This window comes from Dermochelys coriacea, chromosome 1 (genome assembly GCF_009764565.3).
Source record: "Dermochelys coriacea isolate rDerCor1 chromosome 1, rDerCor1.pri.v4, whole genome shotgun sequence".
Classification (NCBI taxonomy): domain Eukaryota; kingdom Metazoa; phylum Chordata; order Testudines; family Dermochelyidae; genus Dermochelys; species Dermochelys coriacea.
In genome coordinates, this window is record NC_050068.2 from 335195809 (window position 1) to 335220899 (window position 25091).

General features: G+C 40.5%; 1 long non-coding RNA gene across 2 annotated transcripts in view; it reads left to right on the plus strand.

The window, feature by feature from the left end:
* LOC119845846 overlaps nucleotides 1–24352 on the plus strand; it is an 80168-nt gene extending 55816 nt beyond the window's left edge. The window contains exons 4-5 of one of the 2 annotated variants that reach the window (XR_005289730.1): nucleotides 21517–21818; nucleotides 22357–24352. This is a non-coding gene — a long non-coding RNA (uncharacterized LOC119845846). The remainder of the gene's footprint in view (nucleotides 1–21516; nucleotides 21819–22356) is intronic. The other variant, XR_006275863.1, reaches the window with a different exon arrangement.
* Nucleotides 24353–25091: the final 739 nt, after the last annotated feature.

The following is a 25091-nucleotide window of genomic DNA, read 5'->3' on the forward strand; positions in this document are numbered from 1 at the left end:
GTGAAACAACAAAGTATCATGCTCCACTCCCATTTCTGCATAAAGCATTGCAAAGAGACATGCCCTTGTGGGCTGCATCTTGATAAAGTTTACAATTTTAATAGCAGAATGCAGAACATCAGTAAGTTCCTGATCCATGTTTCAAGTTGCCAGTGCTTCACAGTGTATCATACAATGAGTCCACGATATATGGGGAGCAATTTCAAATCTACTAGCCATAGGAAGGGCTCCATGTGTGCAGATTCCAGTACAGGCTTCCCACTTCATCTCGTGAGAAGTTAGGAAGTTGTTTAAAATGTTAACTAGTTCAGATCCAGTTGCATGCATCTTAACTGGCTTGCAGAACAAAACATCTTCCAATCCTGATGTTTTGTGACAGTACCCAATGCAAACAATTAAATGAGCTTCTTGTGATATATTTATTGCTTCATCCAACTGGATTGCATATAAACTGGATGGCAATCAAAAGATCAGCTGTGCATTGATATTTTCTGACATGTCAGAGAGTCAGTGGCGGACCGTGTTGTCTGACAACAGGGTCATTTTTCATTTCTCTGCCGCACTGTCACCAACCATTGGCCTGCAAATGTCACTTACTGCTGAGAGAATCAGTTTTTCCCTAGTCATGTAAGGCTTTTTATTCTAGGCAGTGTGGTACACTTTTAAAGCACTTGAAGGAGTGGATACCACATTTTTCATTGTGTTTTTTGTTTGTTTGTTTTTCTTGTAGCTTTCTTTCAAAAAAATCTCTTTTCTTTCCTGCCAGATCACCTTGTTTTGTTTTTTAATGGCATCTTAATTTTGTTGGCTTCAGGCTATTGTTTGCTAAAGTTACTCCATACACTACACATTGAGGTCTAATTTTTCCATTAACTGCAATGGAAGTGAAACCAAAATCCAAATATGTCATCATATCTTCTTGCTTCTGTAGATTTTTTTTCTCTGTATCAACTTTAGCCATTTCAGCTCCTGCCTTTTTTTTTTTTCTTCAGAACACTACCATTTTTGGCAATAAGTACCACTCCATTTTTCATCATGTAATGATATGAAAAAATATCAAACTCACCAGCGGAATAAGCACTGCACAATTGCTTGTTGTAACGGCAGCCTATGATATATGAAACCGGATGGCAGGGATGGTAGTTGTTGCTATAGAAATGATCATCGGCTTATAATTAAATACATTGCAACACACTCCTGTGTACTGCATCTGCAGTCTTGTATCTGTGTTAAATCCATGAGTCTTTTACTTGTTCAGTGAGATTGCAAACACACGTACAAAAATTGCCATCAAAAAGCCATCATTTGCCAAGTGCTAACATACCCTCCCTAACACCCCCAATATTTAATAGAATGTATTTGGGGTAACTGTGTGGTAACAATTGCCAGATGGTGACTTTTACTGTGCATAGCCACTCACAAAAGCATTAGTGCTCATTTGAGCCATTTACTGTTATGGGAGTGCTATATTCAGGGTATATGTGTATATGACAGACTTATATGCAGTATTGTATTGTTGTAGACATATTGGTCCCAGGATATTAGAGAGACAAGGTGGGTGAAGTAATATTAGATTGGACAAGAACAGCTACTTGGACTCCCTCTCAGGATATCAGTTGGGTTCCTTTTTCTTTTAGGACAGTGATCATGTGTTGACAGAACTAGCAAGTCCAGTGGATTCTTTAGATTCTTTTATCCATATCAAGGCCATGTGGTTGTAAATGATTACAACACAGGTTTCATATGGAGGTTTTTAATATAGGAGGGTGTTTCTTTGACCGTATCCTTTTGAACTTTTCATATTCTCCCATCTCTTTTCCCTGTGACATTTTTTATTATCACAACACCTTACTAGTTTGTAGAGCTTACACCTATATTGAACATAGGATGAACAGATGTCCCAATACTATTGGAACCATCCTGATATTAGTGGCTTTGTTTTATATACACAACTATACTTATATACCCCTGAAAAAAAGTGTCCCCATTTTTCACACTTGCTATCTGGTCACCCTAATTGAACAGTCTCTTAAAATACATAGATATTGAGCCATATAACTGTAAAAAAAAAAAAAACACACACAAAAAATCTTCACCATTGAAAGGAAAAAAACTCACTGATATAAAAAGAGAAAGAAAATAGGAACATTTCATACCACAAACAGGACATTAGAATCTCCTGATGGATATCACATGTAAGTAGACTGTATTATTACATACAAGGAGGTTACAAAAACATTGATCCTGGAGATTGGAGATTTAATCTTATGATAAAGGCTACAGATTTTTGCCAAAATCTAAATTGTGTAGATATGAAACTGGGATCAATTAAGGAGAAAGGTCACATACATTTGAATGGAGAGTGCAGATTCAAATATCTCTAGGGGAAACAGAAAATGGAATTTAAGGGTATTTAAAGCAATTCAAGTACGGGGTATTGAAAGCATGTTTTAAATGAAATATTGGATTTCCGGAAATGGTCCCAAATTATCAGAGACCCTTTCAGAGCACATAAACTGGGGAGCATTTTTGGCCATTCTTTGCAGAATTAAAGGACCAATCTCACAAGAGACTGAGTCCCCTCAACGTCCACTGACTTCAATGTGAGCCGAGGCTTCTCTGGTCCTCTTAAAATCTGGCCCTGATTAGGAAATTTGATTACTGTACATAGGTCCCACTCTTACAGTCAGATCTGCACAGACATGCTCTAGCACCTCCATGATGCCCCAAATTTGTATTATATTTATTTTAATATTTGTGATTTAGTAGCCCCCAGAGGACCAGCTGATACTGGGGCCCTGTTGTGTTGGGCACTCTACAAATGCATATTGAAAGAGAGTCCCTGCCTTGAAGAGCCTAACATCTAAATAGACCAGAGAGAAAAAGGATGGGAGAGAAAACAGAGGCACAGAAAGGTGAAGTGACTTGCCCTAGGTCATGCAGTAGGTCAGTAGCAGAGCCAGAAAAAGAACCAGGACTCCTGACTCCCAGTCTAGTGTGCTAATCATGAGACCAAGGCATGGCTGACTTGGGTCATAGTCCTATATTATTAAAGAGTTAAGATATTGTACTATTATGATATACGTTTATGTACATTTATTTTTATCATGTATTATCAACATGTTTTAAAATATATGAAGTGGTGAGTTCAACCATGTGTAACTTCTTTAGTTCAGTCATTTTATGCCTTTTCTGTAGTTTGGAATGAAACATCAATGCTTAGTTGATTTATAGAATGTGAACAGAGACACAGAAAAGAAGACTACTATAAACATAATTCAGAAAAGCATGACAAACTGGGATGTGTAATGATTTTGTGGTTTGAATAGATGACACTGTCTGGCAGAACCCTTTGTCTGAGGAATGACGGTACCACGCTACTTGTGGGAATGTCTTTCACTCTATTAGTCTTCTATTTATCTTGTTTTCAAAGGTCTCTGTGAATCTTATTCATAGACTGACCTGCCCCAAAGTCAGGTGTAGCTCTCTCAATGAGAGAGATTGAAGGAAGCTTTGAGAATTTTCATATTGGTAAGCCATTTAGGATGATAAGCATTAAAGGGCAAAATGTGAATTTTAGTATACTGGCAGTTTTCCCTTCTTCAATAATTTCAGCACTTATGTGACTATTTCTACTTTGGCCTTTTTAGGCTTTTATGCCATGCCCCACCATAGAATCTCGGTGTCTTGGTTCAAGAGACTCAGTTCTCATTATTTTTTCTTTTGTCAGTTTAAGAGCCTATTTGGTTCCCATTAAAGTCCATGGGAGTCTTTCCATTGATGTTACTACCAGTTGGATTGGGCCCTTAGTGTTCATGAAAGACTGGAGATTGACCATGATGGACACTGATGTCTTCTTCAGTTTAACAACAGTTCAGCAACAGCAGGAGCTGTGGCTTCCCTTGTACTGCACTGCCCATGTATCTGAACCCTGAACAGGAGCTGTAGAAGCCTGACAACCTTGAGGATTTAACTCCTGGATATATTCACTGGCCTGGTACCACTTGATCATGAGCAGAGCAGACTTTCTCATAGTGCTGAGCTTTCTAAGGATGAGAGGGTCATTCAGTCTTCATGGCTTGTTCAATCCTTTGCATCTCTGCTAAGGCTGTCAAGGAAGGTAATTGCAATGTGGACAGTTGTCCACTAGAAAGATAAATGAGAGCAACAACTCATTTCATTAAGTCTGCTGAACAGCTGTGTGACGATAATGATCTTGTGAGGGGAAATAAGGGGGAAAGGGGAGACGCATACCAGGGTCTCAAGATCAGCCCCCCCCAACTGTTGGCAACTGGGGTGAAATGGGGGATAAATAGTAGGAGTGTAGCATCGCAGTGAATGTGAGGTAGTGGGGTCCCAAATTTCTCTCATTGGGCCAGTCACTATTGACCTGGATTGAACGAGGCTGCTGATATACAGAGATATTTTCAAAGGCACAAATGGCAGTTTGATGTCCAGCTGCTATTGTTTTTTCAATGGCAGTTGCTTGCCAAACTGCCATTTTGAAAATCTTCCCCAAAAGCTTAATGCTACTAGTTGCTGAGCCCCTGCTGCAATGTGCTGAATGTCCACAGCTCCCCATTACATTTCAATGAGAGTTGAAGGCTTCTCAGCACCTCGAAGAATTGGCTGTGTAGATGTGATCAGCTCTAAATCCCATTATATGTTCCAGTGGAGCAGCAATGCTATTCTAGGAATTAACTGGTTTCAGAGTAGCAGCCGTGTTAGTCTGTATTCGCAAAATGAAAAGGAGTACTTGTGGCACCTTAGAGACTAACAAATTTATTAGAGCATAAGCTTTCGTGAGCTACAGCTCACTTCATCGGATGCATTCCGATGCATCCGATGAAGTGAGCTGTAGCTCACGAAAGCTTATGCTCTAATAAATTTGTTAGTCTCTAAGGTGCCACAAGTACTCCTTTTCTTTTTAGGAATTAACTGTAATGTTTACATTATAATGTTTACTGTAAATTGTTTCAAATACTAAATGACTATAATATATACACTATATACTATGGGCCCCATCCTGAAACTCTGTGCATCTAAAATTCAAATGGTGTTTTGGAAATGCAGAGAATGTAGTATCAGCTTGGATAAGGTTTAGGCAAACAATAATTAAATTGTTGTTGAAGAATTAGGATCTGTGTGGTCCTGAATTAAAAGGACAAAGCAGAATGAATTTACTGATGCATTAAAATCTTCTATTTGAAAATCTGGCTTTTAGCAGCAACACTGTGTTTGTAATCCTTAATGTATATAGGATGCTATTTATAGTATGTACATTATGGGTCAGATATATTTCCTTCTCTCTGAAGACTTATAAAAGCCTCTGTAAGCACACATCCTAGGCTCAGGGAGTTCATTACATATGTTAAAATAAGCAACGCAAAATTGCTTTCATTGACTTTTTTTGTATTTATATTGAGATCAGGTTTTGTAAATTTCACCCCCCCCACACACCTCCAACCTTCCAACTCTCTCATGACAACACTTTATTTTACAAAATTTAAATGAGCCTAAGTGGTTGACAATACCCTTTAATAAGTTTTGTTCCTGAAAACGTCTGAAGCTCGTGATGAGGCAATTTATTTTCTGGTTTAACAGTTAATTGCACATATGGGGCTCAGTCCTCCAAATTTGTATTTTTATAAGTAGTCCTATTGATTTCATTTGGACTGCTCTTTAGGGTAAGCGTTTGCAGGATTTGGTCCATAGTGCTTAATCTTGCTCACTTTACTGACACAGGTAGACCCACTGGGCCAAATTCTCTGGTGTAAATAGGTGCAACTCTTTGACTTCAAATTAATTTTGCCCATCTAAACCAGCATTATGACTTCAGTGGGGCTATTTGTACAAGTGAGGCAAAGATGATTTGACCATAATATTACTCAAAGTTTAAAAAAATATAGACTGCTAGATACAGTGAACAGCGACAAGAAGAAATAAATTATCACCTCCTACAGAAGTGACATGGAAGTTTTGACTTCAGACTGATTGCAGGATCAGGCTCTTTATTATTAAAATAGAATTCAGATAGTGCTGCAAAACCTTATTAATTCAAATAGTCTTTATTCATATGCGTAATCCTTATTGGGTTACTTGCAGGAGAAAAGGGTATGGGTGACTGATTCCAGGATTGGTTATTTATGTGCTTTGAAATGGGATGCTAAACTTGAATAGGTTATTGTGGAAGCAGGAAAAAACATTTTCAAAAAAATGCATAAGGCAGGGTAGAAAGAGAAATTATCTTTCTCAGCTTACCATTAAAGTTCTTTTAAACTCTGCAAACACAAAATGATAACAGTTAAGCCTTGAATGTTCATGATTAGAACAAAAAGCCCAGTTATATATAAGTTACTCCACACAAACTTCAAGAATAAATCTGCCTTTGGATGACAGTTTAAAGGAATCCAATTTTTCTAAACCTCAGAAGGGGCCCATAATATTTTAGCAAACTCATAGTCTATGGTGACATACAGTATAGCTATGGATTAACCCATCATACTTTAGGCCTGAAGGATTTATTGTACTTTACTCTGTTGACCGAAGCCCAGAAAGAGAGCAGACATACGCTGGTGGTCTGTGCGTTTAGAAATATTTGCCATAATATTAATGTAGGTTAGATTCTATGCACAATGCATTTTTTTGTTTCTTCCCCCCATCAAAATGGAAAACAGTAGCTTCTTTTTAATAGTACAACCTATTCATTTCAGTTTTGTAAGGCTTTGAGTGATGCTCTCTCCAGCAGGGAACTGAATTCCATGCTTATTCACACTGATTTTAAATCCAGTGTAACTTCACTGGACTCTTCTGAACTGGGAGCAGAACTTGACGCTTGCATTTAATTTATTTGTAAACTTTACTAGAGCTATTTGCCTTTTTCTCTGAAGTATCTTGAATATCAGGGAGATTGATCAGAACTTGATCAGCGGATTATCTCTGAAAAAACTTCACTTTCTCCTGTGAGGAGGGCAAGGATACCAGTTTTATCCTAACCATTTTCAGTGACTTTCTATTTTATCATAACTTAAGGACCTCTGTGTTTCAAGTCTCCAGTAGGAATTTCTCTCTTGAAATGACAGCAAGATTACACCCTGTATTTACTACCCTTAAATGAAACTCTTCTTGGCTTCACATAGAAGTCTTGGATAAACACTGAGAGCAAAGTCCTAGATCCATTAAGTCAATGGAGGATTTTCCATTGACTTCAGTGCAGCTAGGATTTCACCCTAAGGGTAGAATATAATTGTTCCACATATGGGACTCACATTCATGCTGCATGTGGTAGCTATGAATTAATCAATGAAGGGTTTAAATGACAGTTCTGCATATGGAAAATAAGGGCCCAAGCCTGCAAACGTGCTTAACTTTACTTAATCACATGAATAACATTAAGCCTGCAGGGTGAATTCTTGTTCCCATTGAAGTCCGTGAGAGTTTTGACATTGACTTCAGTGGGACCAGGATTTCACCCATGATATTTGTTGGATCAAATCCTAAAGATTTTTTGTTTGTTTTTGCCATTGACACTTTTCCTAGCTCTTCCCTTCCATACATCAGTCTCCCTGTGCCAATTTTGTAGGGTACAGAAACCCATGCATAAGCCAATCAGTCTCTATTGTAGATTTCCACAATGGGCTATGTATTGCTGCCATGGAGACAGTTTCTGAAGAGCATAGGGGTTGTTCATCTGCCCCTGTACCATTGATGGTATTCATCCCCTCAGGTCCTGTGGAGGGCTTAATTAGAAGGACCTTGCACACCAAACTTCTGCACCATGGGTGAATTACATTCCTTTGCTATCATGGGTGTTGAAAGGGTTTTTTGGGGGGTTCTTGAAGTTTTAGGCCAACTTTTTTTTTTAAATAAGGTCTTGATAACACTTGTATGGACTAATGCAGGCGTGCTGGAACAATTTTTGTAGTGGGGGTACTGAGAGCCATTGAACCAAACTGTAACCCTGTATATGATGGAAACCACTTCAGCACTCCCAGCACCCTAGTCCCAGCACCTCTGGGCTAGTGCTCATGAGCCGTGCCAAAAGAGGTGAGTTTTAAGGAAGCATACTACTAAAGAGTTGATGCATTGTACATTGTGGGGTGAGGGCTGAGCTACGGGGTCAGTGCAGCTGAAGGCAGGAAAATGATAGTGGATGAAGAGGATTTCTCTTACACATTTAATGGCTTCAGAAATGTAATAAATGTTTTTTTTTAAATTGTAACCACTGCAAACTGCTTGTCTGAAATCCTGACTTCTCAACACAGCTACAGATAAATATCCTAACAGATATCCAGCACAATTTAGTGTATAAAAATATAATACATATTTGTTTCCTATTTCTCCACCAGCCCATCAGAAATCTGTAGTTGCTTTTGATGACAAAAGTTGTGGAAAAGTGAAAAAGGCTTGGAATGTGTGGTAACTAAGGGCTCAGGATACTGCTAAACTTTCATGACTCGGGAGCCATGCCATCCATGAAATAACATATGCTCTAGTTTATATTGTACTGTTTAGAAAAGAAAATAAACTGTAGCACATGGAAAGCTTTCTATATGCATTGTGTGCCAGGAACACAATGTGAGCCTTAATAGGGGTCCAAGTATCTCTGTGGGGATGGAGGAACAAATTAGAAAAGGTGTCTTCCTCCTCCTTTTTCACCAGCCCATGGAACCATTCCATGTAGGGTACTTAAGTCCCAGAGCTGTATCTGTGCCTGTTGACATTTTGCTTTTATGTTGTTTTTGTTTGTATTGACTATTTAGATTGTAAGCTCTGGAACTGTCTTGTTCCATGTCTATATCGTACTCTACAATGGGGCTTCAAAATAACTGTAACAAAATAACAAGGAATTTTTATTTTTTAATATATTAGGAACAAAATAAATCCTAGCAATAGTATAGGATCATTCCTAGATGGAGATGGTTCTGATTTGGAAAAGGCAGAGCTATTCAATAAATATTTCTCTTCTGTATTTGGAAAGAAGCAGGATGAGGTCCTTTTATCATAGGAGGAGGATGTGGGGCCACATGTGCCATGTGTGGGGCCATGCAGCAATTCTCCCCATAGTCAGATTGGCAGTGACTTTGCTGGGCCTTGGGGAGAGTAGCCTTCCTCTGAAGTGTGTGGGTGCAGGTCTCTTTCCAGGATTATCCAGGTATATATCATTTAATCACTTCCCGGCCACCATGGGGGCCTCGGGCACTGGTGCACATCGGTCCCTTCTGTTCTCTACCTGTAGCACATAATAGTCTAGTCTCTTGTGGGCTACAATACTTTGGTCTAATTTCAGTTGTTGGGTTTAGTGTGCGGATGCTGGGTGGTGTGGATGGCTTGTAATATACAGTAAGTCAAACTAGATGATCTGGTGATCCCTTCTGGTGTTAAACTCTACAATTCTATGAAACTTTCCATGTTGGGTGTCTGCCTTGGGTTGAATTTTTTGTCAGTCCTTGTCAGCAGAATTTGTTCAGTGTTTTCTCAGAGTGAAGTTAAGGATTAGAGCTGTGCAGAGGATGGAAATGCCATTTTGTGAAGGATTTTGAAATTTTCCATGAAGGAAAAGTCCAAATTTTATTTTTGTGTCAGTTTGATTTTGACTTCTTAATTATTTTTATATTGTAACATACAATACAATGCAAAATTTCAGAATGAAAAATCAAACCTTCTTTTCTGAAAATGTCAAAATAGGATGTTTCACCACTGTCTGGACTTTCTTCTTTGAGGGTGTGCGGGGAGAGAAGTCTGGACTTTCTTTTCTTGGGGAGGGAGGGGGGAGAGAAGGATTTTCCGAAACAAAATTTCAGCTACATTGCCTTGTTTTTGATGGAACTGTTTTTTTTTTTCAACAAAAAATAGTTCCATCATTGTTTTTCTCACCAGCTCTATTTGAGATGAGTATATTCTTTTGCCCATGTTAATATATTATTACAACCATTAGCTTGAGAATCTATAGAACTGCAGTGCTTTGGTACAAGGACTTGAACTTTGGGGTCAGATGCTATTTAGTACACAGGACCTCTGCCTTGTTCAGTGCATTGGACAAACTAGGCTTCTGTAGTGAAGGAGTCTGTTGTCCTTGGGGCCTCTGCATCTTTTATTGCAGAAGCTGGAATGTACCCAGTGAATAAGTCAGGAAAAGGCAGGATGGTCTAATGTCAGGGCAGTTGAAGGCTGCCCTGGAGAATTGGATTCTATCTCTGCCTTTGCCTCAGAATTCCTGTGTGATGCTGGGCATGTCACTTAAGTCAAACTTTTCACAAGTGATCACCAACTGAGTGCCCAACTTGAGAAACTTGGGGCAAGTTTGTGGAAGTGTTGAGCACTCACAGCTGCCACTGAAGTCAAAGGGAGCTGTATTCTGAACAAATTAAGTTCAATAAAATGCTACATTATCTGAAAAATCAGGCTACGTGTCTCAAATAGGCCCAGCATCTCACACAGGGCACTCAAAATTAGTGTACATTTTTGCTATTAATTTTCCTGTGCCTCAGTTTCCCACCTGTAAAATGGGATAATACCACCTGTTTTCACAGTGGCGGTGTAAAGATAAATTTATTCATATTTGTGAAGCACTCAATACTAGTGATTTATTCCATAGAAAAGCCCATGAGGAAATTAATAATTCTATATTCAGGACATGGTATGAATATTGTGAATTAAATAAGAGCTGGGGCCACACAGTGAACAATAAGCATAAAATGAAATATTGAACAGCTGATTAAGTGAGCACTGTCCATCCTGTGCGCTGACTCAGACAGGAGTCCTGTGGAGAAAAAAAATATGTGATCATGTAATTAAAGATGCATATGCACAAGGAGGCCAAATTAAGGTAGCACTGACAACCATTTCTAACTATTTCCTAACTTGATTGCTTGACTTTTCAACCTCAGTGCTTTTTTAATGTAGATTTTTGTATGGAATTATTATATGTATTAAACATAGATTAGGAAATATGTTATTGTCGTCTTGGCATGATTTAATCTTCATCACACTCAGCTGTTTTCTTCTAGAGTAATTTTTCATTTCTGGGGGCTGAATCAAAACTTACTGGAAGAAAAGTACAGCAGCTCGGGGGGAAAAAGCGGAATAAAATATTTTCACACATGAATAACTCTGTGTAGACTCTGAAACTCCTCTTCACCATATAGACTCTCTAATGTCTAGTGTCTCATATCCTTTTCATTTGTTGTGTATGGCTAAAACAGTACACTGCACTGGAGAATACTGTGACTGTGATTTATCATTGCTCCTTTAATCAAGGAACTGTTCCTTCAGATAAGCTGTCTTGCCTGAAATGCTATCCCTGCGGGACCATTTAGTCTGATTGGAAAAACAGTGGCAAACTCCATAGCCCTTTTTGGTTCAAAAACCAGAACAGTCTCTTCTTCTATTTCTTTTCCTCAGAAGTCATTTACAATAAATATCCACAGCTACTCTGCTTTTAGGAATAAAACTCAGCATAGTGTCCTGTCCTAAGAGAAGGCTGAGCTTGCTGATGAGCAAAAGAACCAAAAGACTGCTTCACTGTAAACTGGTAAGTGCTGCACACTATTCTAACTCTGCCAAACTATGGGGCAAATACTACCGTGCTTTGCTACAGTGAGGGCTAGATCATTGCCTCTACATCCCTGAGCTAAGTAAACCACGAGCTAACAGGTCCAGGCTGGATGTGTGGGATGAGGGAGGGGAAAGTAGGTTCTGTGATTGCTTACCCTTTTCCTGACCCTGTGTAAGCTTCTATGTGCATGCACCATGCAGATTTGGCTCCATGGGTTTGGGGGGCGGCACATGGGTGTATGCAGATGTACATAATCTGTGTCTACTTGCACAGTAAACCCTGCTAAAAGGAGGTGTTAGGAGTAGCTAGGGGATGGTATATGGGTAAGGTTTCTTGAGTAATCATGGTGTCAATGGAATCGGGGGGGACAGGAATCTTTGTGGACCACAAAGTCCCCTCATGGATACTCCTGGAGCCCTGAATATCTCCCAAATTCAGGACTCCCATGTATTTAGAGGACAGGATCCTGTGTCCCATTTCATGGAGGAGCAAACCTTACCATCCCTATGTGACTATTTAAAAGGAGCTCTGGAACTCTCTGCTTATGACATTTCCTGGTGCCTCACATACGTTTTTCCTGTTTAGGGAATAATCAAGCCCATAGTTCTTACTCAGGCAACATTTCCATTGGATTCGTTTGGCCTCCCTTCTGCCACACTAACATCATCTGAATAATAATTTACTCTGCAAATAGTGCCATTGAAACCAAGTTCAGAGTAAGGGTAGCAGAATCAGGTCCTTTGGGGGTAAATTGAGGGTCACAATATCACCTTAGTATACAGAGATTTAACTCTCCATGCATAAGATAAGTATATGCTAATAGGTAAGAGGATTCTTTTTAAATAAAAATTGTTTTTATGATAAAATGCAGAAAACCCCCATTAAGTAAAACAATTAGAATAAAAGTCTTTGATTATTTTGACTGTGCCAGGTTTTAGATGTGAAAAGTGTTGTTTTGTTCCAATCAAAATGAAATGGTTTTATGGTTATATTTTATCTGAATCAAAATAGACATGAAGAGCTATTATGGACCAAATTCTGCTTGCTTTACTCACATAAGTACTTCCACTGATTTCAGTGAGACTACTTACATAAGTAAGGTAACAAGCTTTGGCCTTAACATTTTGCTTTAATTGATTCAGGTTAGTGTTTGGTAAGTTAAATGGCAAAGGAGGGTTTTGGAAACTTTCCTTGTTACTGTTGATCTGCATTTTGGTTGCAAGGATTGGCTCACTAGTAATAAACCTCAGTTGGGTCTCTAGGTAATGAAACTCTGATCCCAAATTGTCAATGACAGTCGAGGTCTACTTATTTTGTGAAGAATCTGCTACAGGCTTGCACGCTCAGAACATTATGGTGTTCATTAGTAGATATATCTACGTTCTTTGCTGCAGTTCTTTGCTGCAGACGGTAGTTTAAAGTGTGCATGTCTGTGTGTGACTATAAATAATGTATATTAAAACAGGCAGAAATAACATTAGCTATAATGTAAGGCACAAAACTATGTTTACTATGACCTCCTGTTTTCAGATGATCAATTTTTCACTTTTTGGGCCATAACTTGAGAGGCTTTGAAATGTGGTGCATATTATCTTCAGCTATTTTTGCACTGACAGGGTGAAAGAAAATAACACTTTGGCTATTGTATAAAGAAAAAAATCTGGCTATATCTGTATTTAAATGGAACTATGTTAAAAACAAGTAAAGTTGAAATTTGCTGTGCAATAATTATCCTCCTTAAGAGGAAGGTGACCCAAAATTAAAGTTACCCTACAGGTTGCATACTCTCCCTTCTTCACAAAGCCACTGGTCCTCACTCCCTCAGTTAGAGGGGAAGGGTTCTTCCTGCACTCAGCAAGTTCAAGGTTGTTCATTGACATGTGAATGGAAAATGGGTGTAGAACCTGTTGTGACATTGGTAGTATTTTACAAAACAGAAGAGAGACAGGCCCCACTGAGTTTGGGGACATGTGTTTTACTCATGAGAACGTAGCAGGTAGCTCATTGGCCTGAATGGGAAGCCTGAATAAGGGCACAGGATTTGGTCCTTTGTTTGTAAGGTATAACCCGCCATTTTTTACTACTTTGCATTTTGTAGTGTGTTAGTTCTTCACACCTTAAACAAAGTGTCAGTTCAGATAAGATGGGGGGAAGGGGAAACCCCACTAAACATGCATTTTTCTAATTAACTTAATAAAAGCAAAGTTTAAACAGTTCTTCCTGTGTTCTGGGGCCAGGATCAGCTAACGATAAAGAGTTCTCCCCTAACCTGTTGACTTGGCATGACAAACTGCGGGATGATGTGAGAGCAAAGAGTACTTTCTGTGTGAAGTGGGGTTTATTTTGTATAATTGTCTTTTCTCCAGAATCATCAACTTGTGTTTGAAATACCTATTTGTGTTTGTTCAACTGATTTCTAATCTGTAACATTCCCACAGCTAAGCAAGAACAAAGATGGGAATCTGGTACCTGTGAACAAAGAACTTTTGGGCTAAGTAATTTTTACATGACCTGTGCTGGGCCTAATTCTGATTTCATTTTCACTGTTTTAAGATCTTGGTATAAAAGAAAAACTGCACCAGTTTAAACTAACTCCATTTTAACTTGATTTTTTAAAACTGGTGCCAACACCCTATATAGATGCACTTCAGCTGGTTTAACTCTGGCTTTAATTGGTTCAGCTTGGATCCATCAATTATCAAATTAAACTAAACTAATTTACATGAAATTAAACCAGTTTAAATATAATCTTCATATGGGATTTAGCAAGATATGTTTAAAAATGATTTAAAATGGTGCATTTATTCTCATATAGACAAGGCCCAAATCAGGTATAATTTCACTGAGGCCACACAGAGACTCATCTTTGGCTGTTTTAAGGCCATGATGGGAAGCACCTGAGCTTACTGTCATTTTGTGGTGTTGACTTTCGGCAAAATACCTAAAATTCGTATCACATTTGAAGCACAAAACAAGTACCAAGTCTTTCATTCTGCAATGCTCAGAAAACAAGTAGTTATATTAGTCAGTGCTGTTTTCCCCAAACCTCCAATAGTGTATTTACAACCTAAATTGAAAGCTTGTGTGTGTATGTGTGTTAGGATATTAGTTTGAACAATTATGTTTTTGTCTGGAGATTGTTATTGTCTTGGACTTAATTTCCGTTATGACAGTTGAAAACAATTATAATTACATTAAATACTGGTATTTAAAAAAAATTAAAGAAAAAGTCTCTCTGTGACATGTTTTTGTGTGTCTCCAATTTCATCTCCTGCATTAATGCTTGGTAAAATAGCTCATTTGCGATAGTCCTGACTGTAAAGTCCTTTTGTCAGCAAGTGAAGCTTAGTTACCCAGATATGATGACGAGAAACAGGAGGGACTGTGTGGCTGAAGTGTATAAGGCTCAGGCCTGGATCTTAGAGGGCCACTTGTTGAACTTGGTCACAAAAGAAATGAGTTTCACAATGCCATGTCTGCTTTTCTTACCACAGCACAGCTCAGAAAAAGGCTCCAAATCATGCAAAAGGGAGTAGTAAAGACAGTAAAGTTCTGTGTGTGAATTGGGTTTGGAAGATAGTTGGTGGACCTTAGCTCACTGGGAGCTCAGATAGTTCCAGGTATGATACAGAGGGGCTATTGACCTCAAAGAGAGTCATGCTAGATTTAAACCTGTGCTAGTGAGAGCAGAATCTGGCTTTTGGTGTTTTCTGAGTACATGATTTTCAAAATTAATAAAATAACTTTACAAAGCAATGCAAGGAAACATACATTTTGTTAAGGTGGCATTCTGTAACCTGAGTTTTATCATCATCTGCTGCCTTTGAGTATACTAGTCGGTACTATTTATTGTGTAAGGGCCTTATCTAAAGCTCACTCTGGAGTCAGTGAAAGATTCATGGACTTCAGTGGGCTTTGGATCACCCCTTCACTGTCTTTGGTATCATTTGTTATAAGTGATGCGACACTGAGTAGTACTGTATGACTTCAGTGAGCTTGGGATCAGGCTGTAAAAGCCTATTCTCTTACAAACACATTTTTCATGTTAACCTCCATAATCAGCTGGGAACAAGATTTCTCCCCCCTCCTTTTTTTGTTGAGGTGCCCCTAGAAACACAACCGTTGTCAGACTGTGGTAGGGGTTTGCTATTTCCACGTGAACACAGTAGCAGTGCAATCAGCAGCTAACTAATACAGATTGCTGTAATCAATAACGGCTGTTATTAAAACAAGTCTTCATTTAAACGTTTTTTATTTTGTTAATATGATACTGGTGGATAATAACCTCCACTCCCCACCCCCCCACTTCTCCTCCTTGGTAGAGAAATGCTTTTCCTTGAGTCCATCACATGGCCTCGTTAGTGTCTCACTGCCTTTCCTACAGGCTGTGTGGGAACTGCTGCTTCTCCCTGTGATTGCCTGAGCGAAGCTCCTTGCAGCCTGTTGAACTTGGTCTCTGTGGGTTTAGGCTGCTAAGCTTCATGTGCTCAGAGAAGCACTTGGGCAAGAAAAAGGAGTTCAGAGGTCAGCCAAGGACAATAACCTAGCATAACAGTTATACTATTGTTGCACTCTCTGCCTTCAATACCCCTCCTTCGGATTGCTGACTGGTACTGACTGAGACTCCAGAGACATTTGCCTGAGTTTCATCCCTTCTCTTTAAAGCTTCAAGGTAGGAACATGATTATTGTTTCCTGTAAACGCTATTTCCTATTTCTGCTTGATGTTGCTTTTGCGGTAGTGAGGCCTTCTCCCTCAAACTATGTGTGAATATTGGATGATGTGAATTTAAATGCAGTGAACATGGCAGAATTAGATATCAGCTGTACTCACTAATATGAAAATTAATCTGCACATAAAAGTAACTGCTGAGATAGATGTAATTGTTAAGTGTTCCTTGTGTGTGTGAAGATAAAATTAGATCATAATAGGGAATATTTAAGATTCTGTTAATGTAAATACTAAATATCCATACACTGTATCTAGCAATTCATCCTGTGCTTACGTTGTGATTCAGTTCAGTTTCATATCATCATGGTTATAGCTTCTTAATTTTTTAATGCTCTCCCAGCTGTAGCCACTGCTTCTTGAGTGTGGCACAAAACGGCTATTTGGCATACTTTGGCAGTTAATATCTTTTTGTCCCTAACATGGCCCATATTGGCTACATTTGTATAAGAGATACAATTCTGTTAGCAATCTGAGTTTTCATTATGTGGTTTCCTTGCTGAGAGATGTTTACTCCTGTCCTGTTGAATGATTAGGGAATTACCCTCCTCTCAAACCTCAATAGCTTGCCAAATATGGCCCTGAGTCTCCCCAGTCAAACCTGGTTCCTGGAAGAGCTTGCTTGGAAGAACTTGCTTCCAAGGATCTCCCTTCCAGCCCTCTCAGGGGCAGTTCCACTCCGGAGAGAGTAGGCAAATAGGTCCGTTTAATTTACCGGCTGTATTCCCTGGGCTTGTGGGAACAATTCCATGGAGAATTGTTGTCTCTCGGGCTCCACCCTCTACTACAGTGCAGAGGCTAAGTTCTGTAAAGCTGCCACCACAGAGGTGCTTTTGCAGTGTGAGCGACAGTGCCATGGAAGTTGCACTCCCGTCTTCCATATCCCCTGCAGCAATGATCTAGCTGAATGTCATTCCATCTGCCCATGGAGATGAAGAAGATAATGGGCCTCCTATTATTTATTTTATATAGTGCACCATAAAAATAAGTGTAACCCTGCTGCCTGACAGTGTCAGCAGCAGTAAGGGCCAGGTTCAATATTGAGGGGTTCCTCTTAACGTTCAAAAACAGAACAGGCTCAAGCCCCCATCCAGAAATCAGGGACAAGTAACCACCATCCCTCAGTGCCTCTGTGGGGGTGTCTACACTGCAATTAAAAACCCACTGCTGTCCTGTGCCAGCTGACTATTTAATTACAATGTAGAGGCTCAGGCTACAGCCCAGGGCGCTAGGACCCTGTGTGGTGGGAAGGGCCCAAAGCTCATGCTGGAGATGAGCCCAAATGTCTACATTGTCATTAAACAGCTCTTAGCCTAATCCCCATGAGCCTGAGTCAGCTGGCTAAAAGGCAACACTTCACCACTCGCAAGTACTCAATCTGTATATGACAAACTTTTATTAAAACGGAGAGGGATCTCAGCATTAAGTTGGGGAAAGACTGCTCAGTGATTCAAAGGAATGCTGTGATGGGGTGGACACCCCATGCTAGCCCTGCAAGAGCTGAATTAGACCAGGTGGGCCCAATCAGCTAATTAGGCTGCAAGTGGGAGAGATTTAGGATGGAGGTAGCTAATTAAGGATAGGCTCACCTGTGCAGGAACAGGCAGGGCCAGTATAAAGCCAGGTAGCTGGGTGCAAAGGGGGAAGTAGTGGCTGTGGCTGCTGGGAAAAGCTGGTTGCAGGGAATTGGAGGCTGGGAAAGAGGGAGGAAAGTCAGGTATGTAGGAAGAAGCCCAGGAAAACAGAAAGAAGTAGGCCTGTACAGGGACCGTGGCTGCTTATTATAGGGTCCCTGGGCTAGAATCTAGTGTAGAGGATGGGCCTGGGTTCCATATCAGCCACTGGGGAGTGGCAAGGGTGTTGGAGGCAACAGCCAGACAGCATCACTGGAAAGACTGTGAAATCCCTGGAAGGGGAGGACTTTAGTGACCTGGCTGGAGGGCCAAGTCACAGTGTGGAAACTGTAGACATGGAAGTGAGTGGGGTAGCAGAGCGAGACAAGTCAGGAGAAGACAACACTGAAGGGAGATTACAGGGTTGCCAACTGTCTAATCACACAAACCCAAACACCCTTGCCCCTCACCCCTTCCTTGTGGCCCTGCCTTGCCCCTTCTCTAAGGCCCCACCCTGTTTACTTTATCTTCCCCTTCCTCCATCGCTCGCTCTCCCCCACCCTCACTCACTTTCACCGGACGAGGGCAGGCAGTTGGGGTGTGGGCTCTGGGCCAGTTTGGACTGTGGGAGGAGTCTCAGGGCTGAGCCTGGGGTAGGGGGTTTGGGTGCGGGAGTGGGTAAGGGTTGCAGGCTCTGGGATGGAGTTTGGGTGCAGGAGGTGACTCCAGGCTGGGGCAAGGGGTTTGGCTGCAACATGGGGTTTGGGGTCCTGGATCTGGGACGGGGCTCAGGGCTGGTGCAGGGGGTTGAGGTGCAGGAGGGTGGGCGGGGTGTGGGTTTTGGCCAGGTGGCGCTTACCGCAGGCAGCCAATGGGAGATGTGGAGTTGGTGCTCAGGGTGGGGGCAATGAGCGGAGACCCCCTGCAGCCCCCATGGGCCGCAGAGACGTGCTGGCTGCTTCCAGGAGCAATGTGGGTCCAGGGCAGGCAGGGAGCCTGCCTTATCCCCACTGTGCCACTGGACTTTTAGCAGCCTAAAATCTCCTGGTTTGGCTTCAGTAGTCTCTGAGAGAAAGAGCCTGTTTCTGGGAGACTCCTGGTGAAAGCGGGCGGGTTGGCAACCCTAAGGGGGAGAGAGCTAGCTAGCAGAGCTAATCCCCAGGACAGCAAGCAGAAGGCGCCACTTGTAGTGAGTCGACCCCGTGACAGATGCAAACTATAAGTAAAATCCCACCCCACAGTATCTTGGGCAGTGATCTTTGCCTCAGTTTCCCACGTAGCCATGTGAAAGTATGGTGGATGAATTTAATAAAGTCCCTTTAACAAGCCACTCCCCTTTCCCTCCACTGCACCCCACTCACAGTAGGTTGTCAAAAGTCAGCAAAGTCCTGAATTCATGGGTTCACTCCCAGTCCTGTTGAGAGGTATTAGGTAATGGGGCTGCTCACCATTGCTGTTGTTTACTGCTGTTCCTCCCACCTTTGCTGTTCACCGCTGAATCTGCGACTTCCTGGGCTCACTGCCTCTAGCTGCATGGTTCTACCACTTAGCCCAGTTCTTATTTCTAGTGATTTCAACTCTTAATGATTTTGGTTAGTGGGGAACCTCACTGCTTCTGCATCCTATATGTTGTCTTTGATCACAACACTGTCCCCCACCAGCTTTAAGGTTCAGACCCTAGATCTGCTCATCACTGATTTTGGCTCCCATGATCCTTGTAGGAAGTACTTCTCTCTACTGTGGTATTTCCATAGGAAAAGCAACAGCATTAACTAACTCTGTGTTATTTACGGAAGACTTTTTAGGGTCAGAATCTGCTTTGAAGAGGCATGTTATAACCGCTGTTTGCAGTGTAGCTTATGTAATACTGCAACGTGCATCACCTACACCTTACACTGCAAAAGGGAACTGGGGGTCTAGTTGTTAGAAAAGTAATTAGCACTACTCAAAATCATAAGGAAGAATAAATTCTGCCCTAGGATGTATGCCTGAGATCCCACTGACTTCTATTGAAGTTCCACATACTCCTTCAACAGCAGAAATGCCCTTAGAATGGTTGAGCTTGAAAGGAGAGAGAAATCTGCATAAGGCAGAAAATACCCCAAATATCCTATTATAAATTCTGAAAATCAGTACTGGTGCTATGAGCTTTCTTTTTGTCCTAGAAAATATCAAATTTCTTCTAGGGTGTGTTAGAAAAAGAGAAAATCAGAGGCAGTCGGGGGATATGATAGATGAAAATAAATGTGGAGAAAAGATTTAAAGCAGGATTTCACAAACTTTTGAATGTTTAGCTCAACTTTAGGGAAATGAAATCAGTCACGTTTCTCTGCCATTATTTGCTATGGGCCTATGCTTCTTAATTTATATACCTTGAAATGGACATAGAGGCAAAATGAGGACAGGCACATACATTGAATTAAGGAGCAGGCCACAGCTTTTATTAAACTTTACCATGGGGAGAGGCGCTTCCACCCATCACCCATACTCTCCTATACCAGGCATTTAAATGGTTCCAGTGCGGGGGTTAAGGGATTCTTGCCATATAACTCATAACGTGGGGTAGGCTCTTCTCTGCCTATCCCCCAGGACTCATCTCTCTGAGTCCTAGCAACCTGCTCCCCACAAGGGAGACATAGCGTACAGCAGAGTGGGGACCTCTGCCCATGAGGACCACAAGGTCTGACCTCAGCCTGTGAAGGTCACATGTTCTTACTCTATCACATGAGACCAAGGTCCATCAGCAAAATCTCAGGTCTTTTACCTCTGGGAACCATTTTTTTTATTCTCATAACTGCACTAGTAACTGGCCGCAAATTGTGATAAACAAACAACTCCACCCCATTACCTCAGTTTGGTACTAAACTCATTGAAACTTAACCCATTGTGGCTTGACGTGAGGGTGGGGGGAAGGGCGGAATGGGAGTGAGGCCTCAGAGCAAAGCAAGGGTGGAGCACCCTAGGAGGAAAATGAAAGTCTGTGACTATGTCTACACCACAACATTGTTTCCGTCGATGTAAGTTGCCAACTGCACGGACCTAATAACTCCACCTCCATGAGAGGCATAGCACTGAGGTTGATATAGATAGGTCGATGCAGTGTCAGTGTAGGCACTGCATTGACTGTTCTGGCTGTCAGTCCCTGGTGGCCAACAGCCTCTTGCCACTAACGGAGGTTGACGTAATTATGTAGTGTAGACATGGCCACAGCTCTGCTCCTGATCTTTGGCTCTTACAATCATGAATGGGCCTTTACCTGGTATCTTAAAGGGGCAACTTCACCCTGTCAACCAGCTGAGAAAGATGACATAGAGATGAGACCAAATTTTGCTTTTGGTTCTAACAGTATGAATCTGACGTAACTCCTCTGAAGTTAATGGAATCATTCTGAATTATGGGGATGTAAGTAAAAGAGGAACTGTGATCCATGAAGGGAACCCCCCCATGCACGCACGCACACACACAATGGCAATGCTGTCAAGGTCACCAGTAATATTAGGTGCCTGTCTAATATACCTGGTGCATATCTTTTATAGATTCCATAAATATGTTTAAAAGGTTACTACACATCTGAGTCTCACAGCAGTTTCTCTCTCTCTTTTTTGGCCTTCACACAAGACCCAAGACAACTTAATCCTTCTGTCTCCTTAAAGACAAGATTCTTGATGCATCACTCCTTCGTTGAAAGCAGCTGTGCCATCTTTTGTGTGTGCTAGTCTGTGGCTTGGCCATCTGCATTGCAGGAAGCACACAAGTCACCCACCAACCTCCTTTTCCATGGAAGCTACTGCTTAAACTGGGAACACCTCATTGCTTGTCGTCTTTGTCGTTTCCAGTCCGCTTGAGCCCCTGAACTGACTCATGCGCCTTTGTTTTCAAAGCATTGTGTGTGGGGTTTTAACCACTCAGCTCCCATTAAGGTAAGTGGAAGAGATGTGGCTAAAACTCTTTGAAAACCTAATTCTGAAACAGACTACTGTAAGTAAGCCTGGATTTAGGAAGCCAAAAAGAAAGTATTGATGATAGGCTTCCGCTGTGGAAAGACATTTAAGAAAATAACGGGAGTGAGGTCAGGTCAAGGACCTGGGGCTCTATTATTGTGATTACCTTTTTTTGAAAAAACCATGCACTAGTGCAGAATGATGTAGCCCTAAACAATTGCCCATTGCGAGCGTGTGCGTGTGCGTGTGTGTGAGAGAGAGCGAATGGGCAGGAGATCTGGAAGTTAACCTAATTTATGTTGTTAGAAAGTAGAGTATGCACTAAACTCTTACAAGCAGACTTTTAAAAATTGTTTTGTGAGGTCTTTATGACTTCCCTTAAAGCAATACTTAATGCGGTAGCTGCCAGCTTATTTGAGTTTCATGTACTGAAGTTCAACATGCTGTAGACAGATGAGAGGATGAGGCCTGTCCTTATGATCCTTTTTAACGCTGCTTTAATCTCATCTTTTTTCAGACTAACTAGATATCAAGTGGATGGTGTCCCTCCAATACACAATGCTATAACATTTAAAATGTGTCTTTTCTCTTTCTATGAACATTAAAAACTGGGAGACAAGAGACTCAAACAAAAGGGAATGGCATTTGGATGAAGCATTTGGGGACAAAAATCTCAGCTGGATATAGCTCCATTGACATCAGTAGAGCTACATGTACTTACACCCACTGAGGATCTGTTCCTTGGTCTTTAAATTGGTGTCTTTTAAAAAGCATAAAGAAATTGGGTTCTCAACTCCTCTTTGAAATTCAATGAGAAATTGGTGCCTCACTTTCTTAGGCTTTTTTTTCTAAAGCACCTTAACCATAACCAAATAAAATTCTTATTTTAAAGAAAAGCCAAAAAATTCCACAGCTGCTGCACAAAATACAGATCAGTGATATCTCTCTATATCTCAGCAATGTATCTTTTCTCCTGATTTAGTCCAACAGTTTTAACTGTGCATGAGAAGTCTTTCAACACTTTGTGCAAATCCATAAAATTACAACATTGGTGAGAAACAAACGAAAATAAGAAGCTGTGCAATTTAAAACAAATGAGGAAAAATATAAATCTCACATCAGTGTACAAATTCCAAAACTGTATTAGAACTCCAAAGAGAACACAAGGAGATCAGTTTCCTTCATAGCCTGTATTCACTGTTTCCATTTCTCTCTTCATGCATTACTTGACTTCTCACTGCCAAGCCAGAGAACGGCTGATGAGAGACAGAAGACTAAGCAAATTAAAACAGACCATTCCTAAGGCAACTGGCTGGAGAGTATTTTTCAACCATGCTAATGAAATCCACAACAATTGCAAATGGGGATCTATGTTTATATCTTAATTTATGTTTCCAATAATGCCACTTATATGAATAACATGTTTCTTATAAACTGGATAATAAACTATAGTCTGAGACCACAGTAAACCAGCAGAATGTTTTTTGTTGCATTTTTAATCAAATGTGGCTCTAGGGGCTAGGTACCAGAATGCCGTTTTTACATCACCTTCTTCACTGAAAATGAGCTTTCTCAAATCTTAAAAGTGTGAACCATATAACTTATCCTGAAATTGTATTGAATCTTTCATTTCTATGTGTATGCATCAAAGGAAGGAGAATATAAAGAAACTGCCATTTGGAAATAAATAACCTTTGAATTGAAGTAATCCCTTTGGAATCCTTTTAGCTGCAATATGCCATATAAAGGTATGATTATAATTATTATTTTTCAGTTGCCCCAACACTGCTTAGCTTGGAGTTGTAGGAAAACTGAATTTAGTAATACAAAATATTTGTGAACTTGGTTTGCAGCACATAGTAAGAAAATTCAGCTTTACGAATATTATTGGAGCTGCTTGAAACATTTTTGGACATTATATTTTCCTCTAATTACTGAAGCATTTTTGTTTAGTTAGAGAGAGAGAGAGAGAGAGAGAGAGAGAGAGAGAGAAATTAACCGAGAGAGAGAGAGAGAGAGAGAAATTAACCAGTGAGGAGTTTAATACTTCTTAATGAGAAAGCTTGAGCCAAACAAGAGTTGCACAACCTTCCCTACACAGAGCTATCAATTCACCTCAGTACTGACCTGCAGCACCCTTATTAGTCTAGTCCTGAATCTCTTGTGAGCAAATAATTTGTCTGAGGAATTTAGCCTCTCTTTCTGTTTGCAGATAAGCAAATTCTGTTGATCATAATTATTCACTGAACAATTCTTGATCTTTAGATGTTTGTGACTATTTGAAACCTGAAATATTTTAATTTTAACTGTGCTGCTTAGTATTGATTGGAGACACGGGTCACAAGTTATTTCTTTGTTTCCTGACCAGATGGTGTAACTCTTTTAAAGTCAGATTGCCTGTGCATCTCTAAGTGCAAAATGAATGCGCTCTCTCTGTACATCTTACTATCTGTTACAATATTAACGGAAAGTGAGCACAAAAGGACTCTAATAAAAACTAAGTGAAGACCATATTTTATTTGAGTGAATATCAGAGTTTTTTTTATTAGTTGTGCACCTCCCTTAGCAACCAGGTGAAAGGATGGATGAACTTGTTCACAAATGTGGACTTGAATGAGCCAAAAAAGCTTCTTAACGTGTGACTCAAGCTGGTCAGAGAATGTTTTTCTTCTTTCTGTAGAACACTTCAATGAAAACAAACCAAAAAAATGGTATTTGCCAAATGTCCATGGAAAATTTTGACTTTTTTGACAAAAAGTTGTAAGCCAACAATTTTGGACAAAATCCAAGAAATTTCCTTTCAGACATGCTATTGTGGTGGTTTGCACCCTCCTTCTCCTCTCTCAGGTGGGTTCCCTGGCTGCACTATCTTCCCTATACATCCCTATACATCACAGTCTCCCCTTTTGCTGACCCCTGCTGGGTATCATAAGAGTTCCACCTGGAAGATGTAGTCCTATGGGACGCCTGGCCCACAGAGGAGAAAGGGGGCTATCTGAGGCATCCTAACAACTCATATGAGATACTGTGGTATTACTTCTAAATAAAATGTTCAGATTGGGGGTATTTAATTTTTTTGAGGAAAAGTCCACATTTTCTACAGAAAGCAGATGCTTTTTGGAAATAAAATTGTTTAGTTGAAAACCCAACTTTCCATTTGAAAAAAAGTGTCAACAGAAAATTTTCATCCATCCCTATGTGACTTAAATTGAGATCTGAACTCAGGTCCGAGAATTGAACTTTTAGTCTATT